Source organism: Lampris incognitus, chromosome 14, assembly GCF_029633865.1.
Source record: "Lampris incognitus isolate fLamInc1 chromosome 14, fLamInc1.hap2, whole genome shotgun sequence".
Classification (NCBI taxonomy): domain Eukaryota; kingdom Metazoa; phylum Chordata; class Actinopteri; order Lampriformes; family Lampridae; genus Lampris; species Lampris incognitus.
In genome coordinates this window covers 39,239,447-39,249,445 of record NC_079224.1, presented here as the reverse complement: position 1 = coordinate 39,249,445, position 9,999 = coordinate 39,239,447, and positions in this window count along the sequence as shown.

Here is a 9,999-nt window from a genome sequence, read left to right as displayed (position 1 = left end):
TAAGCTAGCCTGCTGTGTACGTGCATTACTGACAACAATGGATGCATCTTCAGTAAATTTTCGGATACATGGTGCACATTAGGCGGCACGGTGGTGCAGTGGTTAGCGCCTCACAACAAGAAGGTCCAGGGTTCGAGCACCAGGGTAGTCCAACCTTGGTGGGTCCTGGGTCGTTCTCTGTGTGGAGTTTGCATGTTCTCCCTGTGTCTGCATGGGTTTCCTCCGGGGGCTGCGGTTTACTCCCACAGTCAGAAGACATGTAGGTCAGGTGAATCGGCCATACTAAATTGTCCTTAGGTGTGTGTGTGTGTGTGTGTGTGTGTGTGTGTGTGTGTGTTTTTTTTTTTTTTAGGGGGAGGCTTAAATAATCCTTTCAGTGTTTAGTCTCATAATGATAAATAACGGTTGTACAATGAAACATTAGAAAGTAATGTTTTGATATGCTAATCTAACATTTCAGTGCCAGTCCAGTGATTATGAGCCCTATTACATCTGTTGGCAGGCTTTTGTTGAATTGCTCAATTGCTCTTCTTAGTAATGGTATTACATCCCATCACATTTTTCTCTCCAATTGAATTTGGCCAATTACCCCGCTCTTTCGAGCCATCCCGGTCGCTGCTCCACCCCCTCTGCCAATCCGGGGAGGGCTGCAGACTACCACATGCCTCCTTCGATACATGTGGAGTCGCCAGCCGCTACTTTTCACCTGACAGTGAAGAGTTTTGCCTGGGGGACGTACCACGTGGGAGGATCACGCTAATCCCCCCAGTTCCCCCTCCCCCCCAAACAGGTGCCCCAACCAACCAGAAGAGGCGCTAGTGCAGCGACCAGGACACACCCACCTGCAAACACGGCCAATTGTGTCTGTAGGGATGCCCGGCCAAGCTGGAGGTAACACGAGGATTCGAACTGGCGATCCCCGTGTTGGTAGGCAACGGAATAGACCACCACGCCACCCGGATGCCATATATCGCATTTTTTAGCAACCTGTGCTGCTCACTGTGCAACCACTAAAAGGATTACCAACTGACTAATGAGCTATTTACTAAGCTTCAATTAGTTTTAGTAGTAGGGTAAAGTATGTGCAAAGTTTGCCTAAACCTGTGAGTTCGCTTCTTTAGTTTCTGTTAAACGGACAGATCATTGCTAATATTGATTCCTTCATCAATCAAAGCTGGTCAAGCAACTAACAGACCTGTTTCTCCATTTATTCTGCAGGGCCCTGCCAGCCTAGTGGTATTGAGGCTATTCTGGACTGTCAGGAAGACTCTGCTATTGTGTCCTGGCAGCCCGGCACCAGCGTGGTGTCCTATGTTACTGAGCTTAAAGCGTCATCTGGCCACAGTGCTAGCTGCTTCACCAACCTCACAAACTGTGTGCTGAGTTCTCTGCATTGTGGTGAGGAATACAATGTTACTGTAGTGGCCCTGGGAGAGACCTGCAACAACACAGGGCAACTCACCGGATACCTCATCACAGGTGTGTCAGCTAAGTGTGGTGTCGTCTGTTTGTCCGTCTTTTTGTCAGTATTTTACATTTCTTTGGAGCGCTGAATCTCACATGTTGATAAGTTGATTTCTCGAGATCTGTGATTTTTGTTTAACTGAAGCATGTCTACGCCCATTCTCCTCATCATCCCTGCCCCCTAGAGCCCTGTGTTCCCGTGAACATGTCTGTCCAGTACGATGTGAGCATGGCCCAGGTAATGTGGGATGCAGCCAGAGGTGCCAGCTCCTACTCTGTTGAGGCAGTGACTGAGCACGGCTTAGCAGTCAACTGCACCACCAACAGCACCAACTGCGGCCTGACCGGCATGCAGTGTGGTCACATCTACAACATCACTGTAACAACACACAACCTGGCCTGCAACGACACTGTGACCTCTGATACCTACCACCTCATGACAGGTTAGTATGGGACCAGTTAGTTTAGTAACTGGTAAACCTCCAGGTTTAACAACAAACTTGATGGATATTTTGCATAAGGTTGTAGAGGTGGTTAGAACAAAAATGTGTGCTTTAACGACCAATTCATAAAATATTATTTGCATAATTTATTTCACCTCCTTGTTTTGAACACATGCAAGTTGAGCACTATTAGAAAACGCAGCACCATACTTGAAAGCTTTTTCTTTTCTTCTTATTCAGAGCCCTGTCCACCCACCAGCGTTCAAGCCCATATGAATTGTGAAGAACTTGCTGGAACCATTTCCTGGGAGCAGAGCAACTTCGCTGTGGGCTACGTTGCCTCCTTTGTAGGACAAAATGGCCACTACTCCTCCTGTGTTGTCACAAATGCAAATACTCACTGCAGGGTGTCAGAATTGACATGTGGAACGGTGTACAATATCTCTGTCATGGCCCTGGGACAGCAACACAACAGCTCTGACAGCACGGTGATCTATCTCACATCAGGTAAGACACGTCTACACTATGTAAAAATACAAACACATATATTGTTGATACATACAGCACACACTATCTATACATACAGGATACTCAGGACACATCCATTTCCTACACCACGTATCCGCCTACACAAACAAATTCACAAACCCATGCACACACATACACTGCACAGCTGATCTCTACACTGTGTGGCGGTCTTTTCTTTCTTTTGTGTGCATGCTAAAATGCAATGCTTCTTATTCCTCAGCCCCCTGCCTTCCCAGCGCCCTACAAGTAGAGGTGGATTGTCATTTTGATGGAGCTGCCGTGGTGTCCTGGAATATTACTGATGGGATTGCAGACTTTTCTCTGACAGCCTTGGTCAGTGGGATTCAGCACACCCTGTGCACCACCCAGCTTAACAGCTGTAATGTGACAGGATTAAGTTGTGGGGAAAGCTACGACCTCAGCCTCTCTGCCAGCAATGAGCAGTGCAACCTGACAGCACCAGTGATTGCCAATCTGACCACAGGTGAGTTGAGCTGATTCTTTACTGTAGACCTTTTAATATTAGGCTATTGTCGGGCTGTGTTTCATCAATGCAAGATTTAATCTTAATTTATAGGCACCTCTTTGCTGTATTTTCTTGTACATAGCTACTGTTTGGCTGTTGGACTGTTTTGATTCATGCAATGTGTATTGGCATTTACTCACAGGTCCCTGTGCCCCACAGAATGTGACTGTGGACCTGCAGTGTGGCTCCCTGACTGCTGTTGTTACCTGGGAGGAGAGGTCTGAAGTGGAACTGTACATCACTAGCGCCTCCGGAGGGTCAGGAGGGGAGGTGCAATGGTGTAACTCTACAGGCTCTACCTGTCAGTTCCCTGGTCTGGCCTGTGGAGAGACATACAACTTTACTGTCACAGCACAGAGCCAAGGATGCTCCAGTCAGGCTAGCAGCACAGCACACATTGAAACAGGTACTGCAAAATGTTTTATCATCCCTTTCACAGTTTGCTTACCTGGGGGATCATAGTATTTGTTTGTCAAGGATGCTGGTATCCCTCCCTTCTACTACCCCCTCTTTCTCATCTTTGTTTCTGTCCTTCTCCCTCACTCCATCCAGGACCCTGCCAACCAGAGATCGCTTCTATCCAGGCACTCTGCCAGAGTAATGTGGTCCAAATGTCTTGGCAGCAAGCTAGGAGTGTAGTAAGCTACCTAGTAAAAACCACAGGGAGCCTGGGGTATGTGGAGACCTACAACACCACTGAGACCCACTTGTCTGCCTCGCTGCCCTGTGGACAGGACTATAACGTCACTGTACAGGGGCACGGCAGCCAGTGTGACAGCATCCCCAGCAGCCCTGCCTCCTTCAAAACAAGTATGATCTCACATCATAAACTATGATGGACTTTCATTGCTTATATTGCTTCTTCTTCCATGCGCCTGCACCCAGTTCTTCCATCCATATATACAATATATGCATATATGTTTGCCCACAAGTCTACATTTTTCATGCTACAGCATGTTTACATCCCACCCCTTTTGCCCCCAGCTCCATGTATCCCCCAGGCTGTGGTGACATACGTACAATGTGAATCTAATATTGGCTCTGTCAGCTGGGCTCCCAGTGATGGCGCCGAAACGTACGTCGCCGTGGCCACGGGCCATGATGGCCACACCCACCAGCATGTCACCAGCAACACGTCTTGTACGTGGTGGGACTTGCACTGTGGGGAGGAGTACGCCGTCCAAGTGAGAGCAAAGGCTGACAACTGCACAAGCCTCCCTAGCAACAGCTCAGTCATACATATGGGTACGGCATGTGCTTTGTTTCTATAAATGGAGTTAGCGAGGAATGCCTTAATTTTCAACAATTAATTCCATGCATATTTTTTTATATTACGTGTTCTTCAAATGTATTAATTATGTAAATCCACCTTGGAGACAAAAATCTAGAATATCTTAGGAGAATATATCTCCTAACTAAGATATTTTGGAGAATAGAGAGTAATGAATATACACATATATATATAGCCATTACTCTCTTTAACTTGCCAGATATCTTTGCTTGTTTCAGGTCCCTGTGTGCCCCAAGACTTGGTGGGTTCGGTGGACTGTGCCTTGGAGACAGGCACTCTTAGTTGGAATGTCAGTGAAGGGGCAGATTTGTATGTGGTAAAAGCGGAAGTAGGGAACAGCAGCGTTGTGCTGACCACTAATGATACCATTGCCACCTTCACTGACTTCACCTGTGGACAAGTCTACAACCTGACAGTTACGCCTCACAACCAGCACTGCCCTGGAGGCCGCGGTGCGCTGGCTTTCTTACAGACATGTAAGTGGCACCACTGATGCTATTTATGTATTCACCTGAAGCAAGTCAGGGTTGAGTTTATTTTATTTTTTTGTTTTATTTTATTTTTTACAGTTTACTTTTGTTTAGTTAAATGCAGTTGATCTGCAGCTCAACTAAACAAAGATGTGATGTGGTTAAAAAAAATCTGTTAAGGGGAGCTCCCGGTGACTCACCTAGTAGAGTGTGTGCCACATAAGGCTGAGTCCTTACCGCAGCGGCCTGGGTTCGAATCCGGCCTGGGCCCTTTGCTGCATGTCATCCCCTCTCTCTCCCCTGCCCTTCCTGTCTCTCTCTACTATCGCTATCACATAAAGGCAGAAAATGGCCAAAAAAAAAAAATCTTGGCCATCTGGGTGGCGTAGTGGTCTATTCCATTGCCTACCAGCACGGGGATTTCTGGTTCGAATCCCCGTGTTACCTGCAGCTTGGTCGGGCGTCCCTACAGACACAATTGTCCATGTCTGCGGGTGGGAAGCCGGATATGGGTATGTGTCCTGGTTGTTGCACTAGCGCCTTCACTGGTCGGTCAGGGCGCCTGTTCGGGGAGGGGGGGCGATTAGGAGGAATAGCGTGATCCTCCGCCGCACTATATCCCCCTGGTGAAACTCCTCACTGTCAGGTGAAAAGAAGCGGCTGTCGACTCCACATGTATCGGAGGAGGCATGTGGTAGTCTGCAGCCCTCCCCAGATCAGCAGAGGGGGTGGAGCAGAGATCGGGATGGCTTGGAAGAGTGGGGGTAATTGGCCAGATACAATTGGGGAGAAAAAGGGGGGGGGGGGGTAGTTAAAAAAAATCTGTTATGAAATACAAAGATAACAAATAGAAAGTAGAGATGCAAAGTGCTAATTTGTACAGATGACGTGAAAAAGCCTGCAGAAAACAAAACCATACATGCAAAAAAAAAAAAGAAAGACCTGAAAAGACAACAGGACCTTTTGGAGAATGGTAAAGAGAAAGGAAATCACAAGATCGATAAAATTAAATGATTATTGCACTTTTACTGTTTTCCACAGGTGACTTGCAGTTCCAGGACTAAAATGTAACACATACATACTGCTTCTCTCATACCCAGGGCCATGCCGACCCACAGCAGTCATGGCATCCCTTGACTGTCTCTCTGGCATCGTGGTGGTAACCTGGCAGGACAGCAACGGGGCAGATTACTACACCGCTGCCATGCAGACTGCGGATGGCTTGTCGAACACCTGTATGTCCTCTTCAGGTCAATGCAGTGTCCCTGGTCTCGCCTGTGGGCAGAACTTCTCTGTGTCGGTCACAGCCTTCAATGAACTGTGTAACTCCACTTCCAGCATGTCTGCCAGTCTGCAGACAGGTGAGGTTTGAAACCTCTGTTGTCGGGGGTAAATACACAACAATGCAGCAGATCACCATTTCAGAAAAGTTTTACACCTTATGTTTTTGATATGGAATATTTGACCCTTCTTCCTATCTGCCCCCTCCCTCCCACAGTGCCATGCGTGCCCACTGATGTTTCTGTCTTGATGGACTGTGCCAACAGTACAGCCTTAGTGTCCTGGTCTATCAGCCAGGGGGCTGTACAGTACTCTGTCCATGCCTACAGTAGTCAGGGCAATGCCACCTGCCAGAGCTCTGAACTCAACTGTACCCTCACCCAACTCGTGTGTGGCACCCCCTACACTGTTCAGGTGGCGGCCATGGATGGCAGTTGCTCTAGCACCCCCAGCCAGGCTGTGACCGTCAACTCAGGTAAGTAGTTGGAGCAGTTAGGCATGTACACACATTTGACTTTAAGCAGAGTGCACACACAGATAAAGAAACACATTCAGACACACACATATACACAGATCCGATGCTAATAATAGTCTATAACATTCACTAAAAATCAAATAATGCTCTCTATTCCCAGCCCCTTGCCCACCCCAAAATGTGAGTGCCAGTGACAACTGTTCTTTGGATGCCTTGATGGTTTCCTGGGATGGCAGCGCGGATGCTGAGTACTTTCTAGTCGCAGTAATGGCAGATGGCGGAGGCAGCAATTCCTGTAACACCACCAACACCTCATGTTCCATCGGCAGTCTGGCCTGTGGAAAGCAATTTACCGTCGAGGTCAGAGCTGTCAGGGGAGACTGCACCAGCCAAAGCAGTCAGCCCCTCGACTTATTCTCAGGTATATTCTGTCTTCAAAACCACGGCATCATCAGTCCGTCCCAATCTACTCTGACATGTCTGTCTTTGAATAAGCTGTTATCAGAGTATGTGTTCATATCCTCTGAGTTCAGTCACTATATTTCCTATTGCCTTTTCCCCAGCTCCCTGCCAGCCCCAGGGAATTAGAGGCAACCTTGACTGTGTGACCAACTCAGCCTGGATATCATGGAACTCTACTGAGGGGGCGGAGGGCTACACAGTGCTGGCCGAAGGTGGCGAAGGCTCCAGGGCCAACTGCACCACCTCCACCAACACCACGTGTGAGGTGCAGGACTTGGCCTGTGGTGTCGTCTATAACTTCAGTGTCATTGGCACCAACAGCCTGTGTGACAGTCAGCCCAGTGCCACCATTGACTTAGAGACAGGTAACAGCTGAGCACAGTCACAGCATGAAATATCCTAATCGATTGTCAGTCAAACCTGAGATTACCATTTGTTTCATTCCCAATAAATAGACAGAGAATCAACTGACAAATACAAAACAAACAAAAAAATTTTTTTTCCTTCTTTCCTCCAGCTCCCTGCTCCCTCTCTAGCATCACAGCATTTGCTCAGTGCCACAATTCATCCATCCTTGTCAACTGGGAGCTCCTGCAGGGCGGAGAAGGGAGCACGGTGTACATCGCCACTGCCGAGGCCAGCGACCACACGTATTTGTCCTGTAATAGCACTGGTACCAGCTGCTACCTCCATGGAGCGCAGTGTGATCTCCACTACATCGTTATCGTGGCAGCATCATCAGATCTGTGCAGCAGCCTGAGAAGTCCACCCTACAGGATCAGCATGGGTACGTAGACAGATCTGTTTTCATAATCTGTGATGCAAACTGTATACCCACGTCATGTCCCTCATAACAAAACATGTGCTCAGAAATATTACTTCCTAACATCTCATCTCTCTCTTGCTCTTCACAGAGCCCTGTCCACCCAGGAATGTGATAGTCAGTGCCTCCTGTGAGGACCATGATGCAACAGTGTCCTGGAGCCCCTCTCCGGTGGCTGAGACCTACCATGTGACCGCTATGGGCGGAGACGGTCATTTACAAAGCTGCAGCACCTCCTCCAGCAACTGCAGTCTGTCGGGGCTCCATTGTGGCCAGCAGTATACAATGTTTGTGACTGCCAGTCATGAGAACTGCTCCAGTGTGGCCAGCCAGAATGTCACCTTAAACATGGGTTTGTGTTTCTGCATATGGAAGAAAGTGCACAGATCTCTAGAGATACACACAGAATAAGGGGCACATTCAAGAGATAACACCATTTTTAATTCTTTGCTTGGATACAAACTTAAAACGTCTCAATGCCTCTCCTCCTCAGTGCCGTGCCCACCGGACGGTCTTTCAGTTACACTACACTGTGCCAATCGGTCTGCAGTGCTGTCATGGACACCCAGAGGCAACGCTACGGATTACTTTGGTTGTGCCCAGGCTGAAGATGGCGCCATGCTTTCTTGTCATAGCACAGAACCCACCTGTACTATCGCCAGTCTGGAGTGTGGCGCCCATTACAACTTCTCTGTGCAGGCCTCAGATGGGACATGCAACAGTTCCTTCAGCGACCCAGTGCTGGCTGGGGCAGGTACAGGAATTTGCCATTGTGCATGTTACCTTTCAGAGACAAAGAATATCGTCGCCACTATCAACTATTAATTGTCAGAGATTTCCACCAAATGTTTATACTGAATTGTGAAATGTCTTTTCACTTTCCATTTCATAAAATGCCCAGCTATGGCTTTTAAGGTGTTTAAAACATTAAAGTCGGACCGAAATCAGTGATAAAATGTAACTTTTTGTCTAAAAATTTTGAACAAGGCATAAAAAAATAGCAATTTGTTTTTAAATTTGTAATTGATGGATATTATGTTTTTATACCTTTATCCATAATTGTTCTTAAGCACTGTGGGGGAGTGGTCTAGTCCTCATTAATATTCATGAGATGACCTTTGAGTGACAAGTACAAGCAAGAGTTGGTGGTCAGGGTGGGCAGTGTCTAATAATTGAATGGTTTGATCTGACTGAATATATGTAAATGAGTCTGACGACATCTTGAGTATCAGAAAAAGGGATTAGCTGGAAGAGATAAGGTGAACCAGGCAGACTCTTTTAGAAGAGAAAAAGAGAAACTGTTTTAGCTTTCAGATTTTCCAGTGGAAAGAGACAGTACTAACTGCATGGCGATTAAAGTAATAAGTGGTGTAGAGTATTAATGCTCCACATTTGGTCAGAATTTAACTCCGTTCCTCTCCCTTAGCTCCTTGTCCACCAGGCAGTTTGCAAGTACAGCTCTTCCCAATGCAAATGGAGATCCAGATCATGCATTTCAGATGGACTCAGATCACCTGTCCAGAGGTTCAGTACCTGCTCAAGTTGACAGGAAGTCTCCTCGGAGACAACCAGACCCTATTTGAGCTCTCTTCCTATTGGACAAACTCAACGTTCTTTGAAATACCCCTCCCCTGCGGTTCGTCGTACCTTGCCACAGTAGAAAGTAGAAGCCCTGCTGGTGCCAGCGCCCCCTCCGAGGCTCTCAGTGGAACTACAGGTAAACTCAACCAGCCGCTCAAATGTACTTTTTACATTTTACACTCCTGTCACTTAGCATTAATTTTTATACAGGCTGTTTTACAATGTATGCATAAATGCCAAGCTCATTACAACCAATAGTATGGAGAGTAAGAGCGCCGTCACAATAAATGTGTCAAATTATTTCCATGACTCAGTAATGATCATGTATGAGTGATGCAGGATCAGAAAAACAGGACTCATTTACTAAATTAAATGCTCCAAAAAAGACTTTCTTTGGTTGTGCATCCTTGGGACACAAGTGGTGCTAGGTAAGGAAATCAGAGCCTAGTAGAGAAGGAAGAAATGGTTCATTTTAGTTTGTTGAGGGTTTTTTTTGTTTTTGTTTTTGGAGGTATAGGGTCCATTGTGCAGCACGGTGGCCCAGTGGTTAGCGCTGTTGCCTCACAGCAAGAAGGTCCTGCGTTCGAACCCCAGGGTTGTCCAACCGTAGGGGTCATCCCAGGTCGTCCTCTGTGTGGAGTTTGCATGTTCTCCT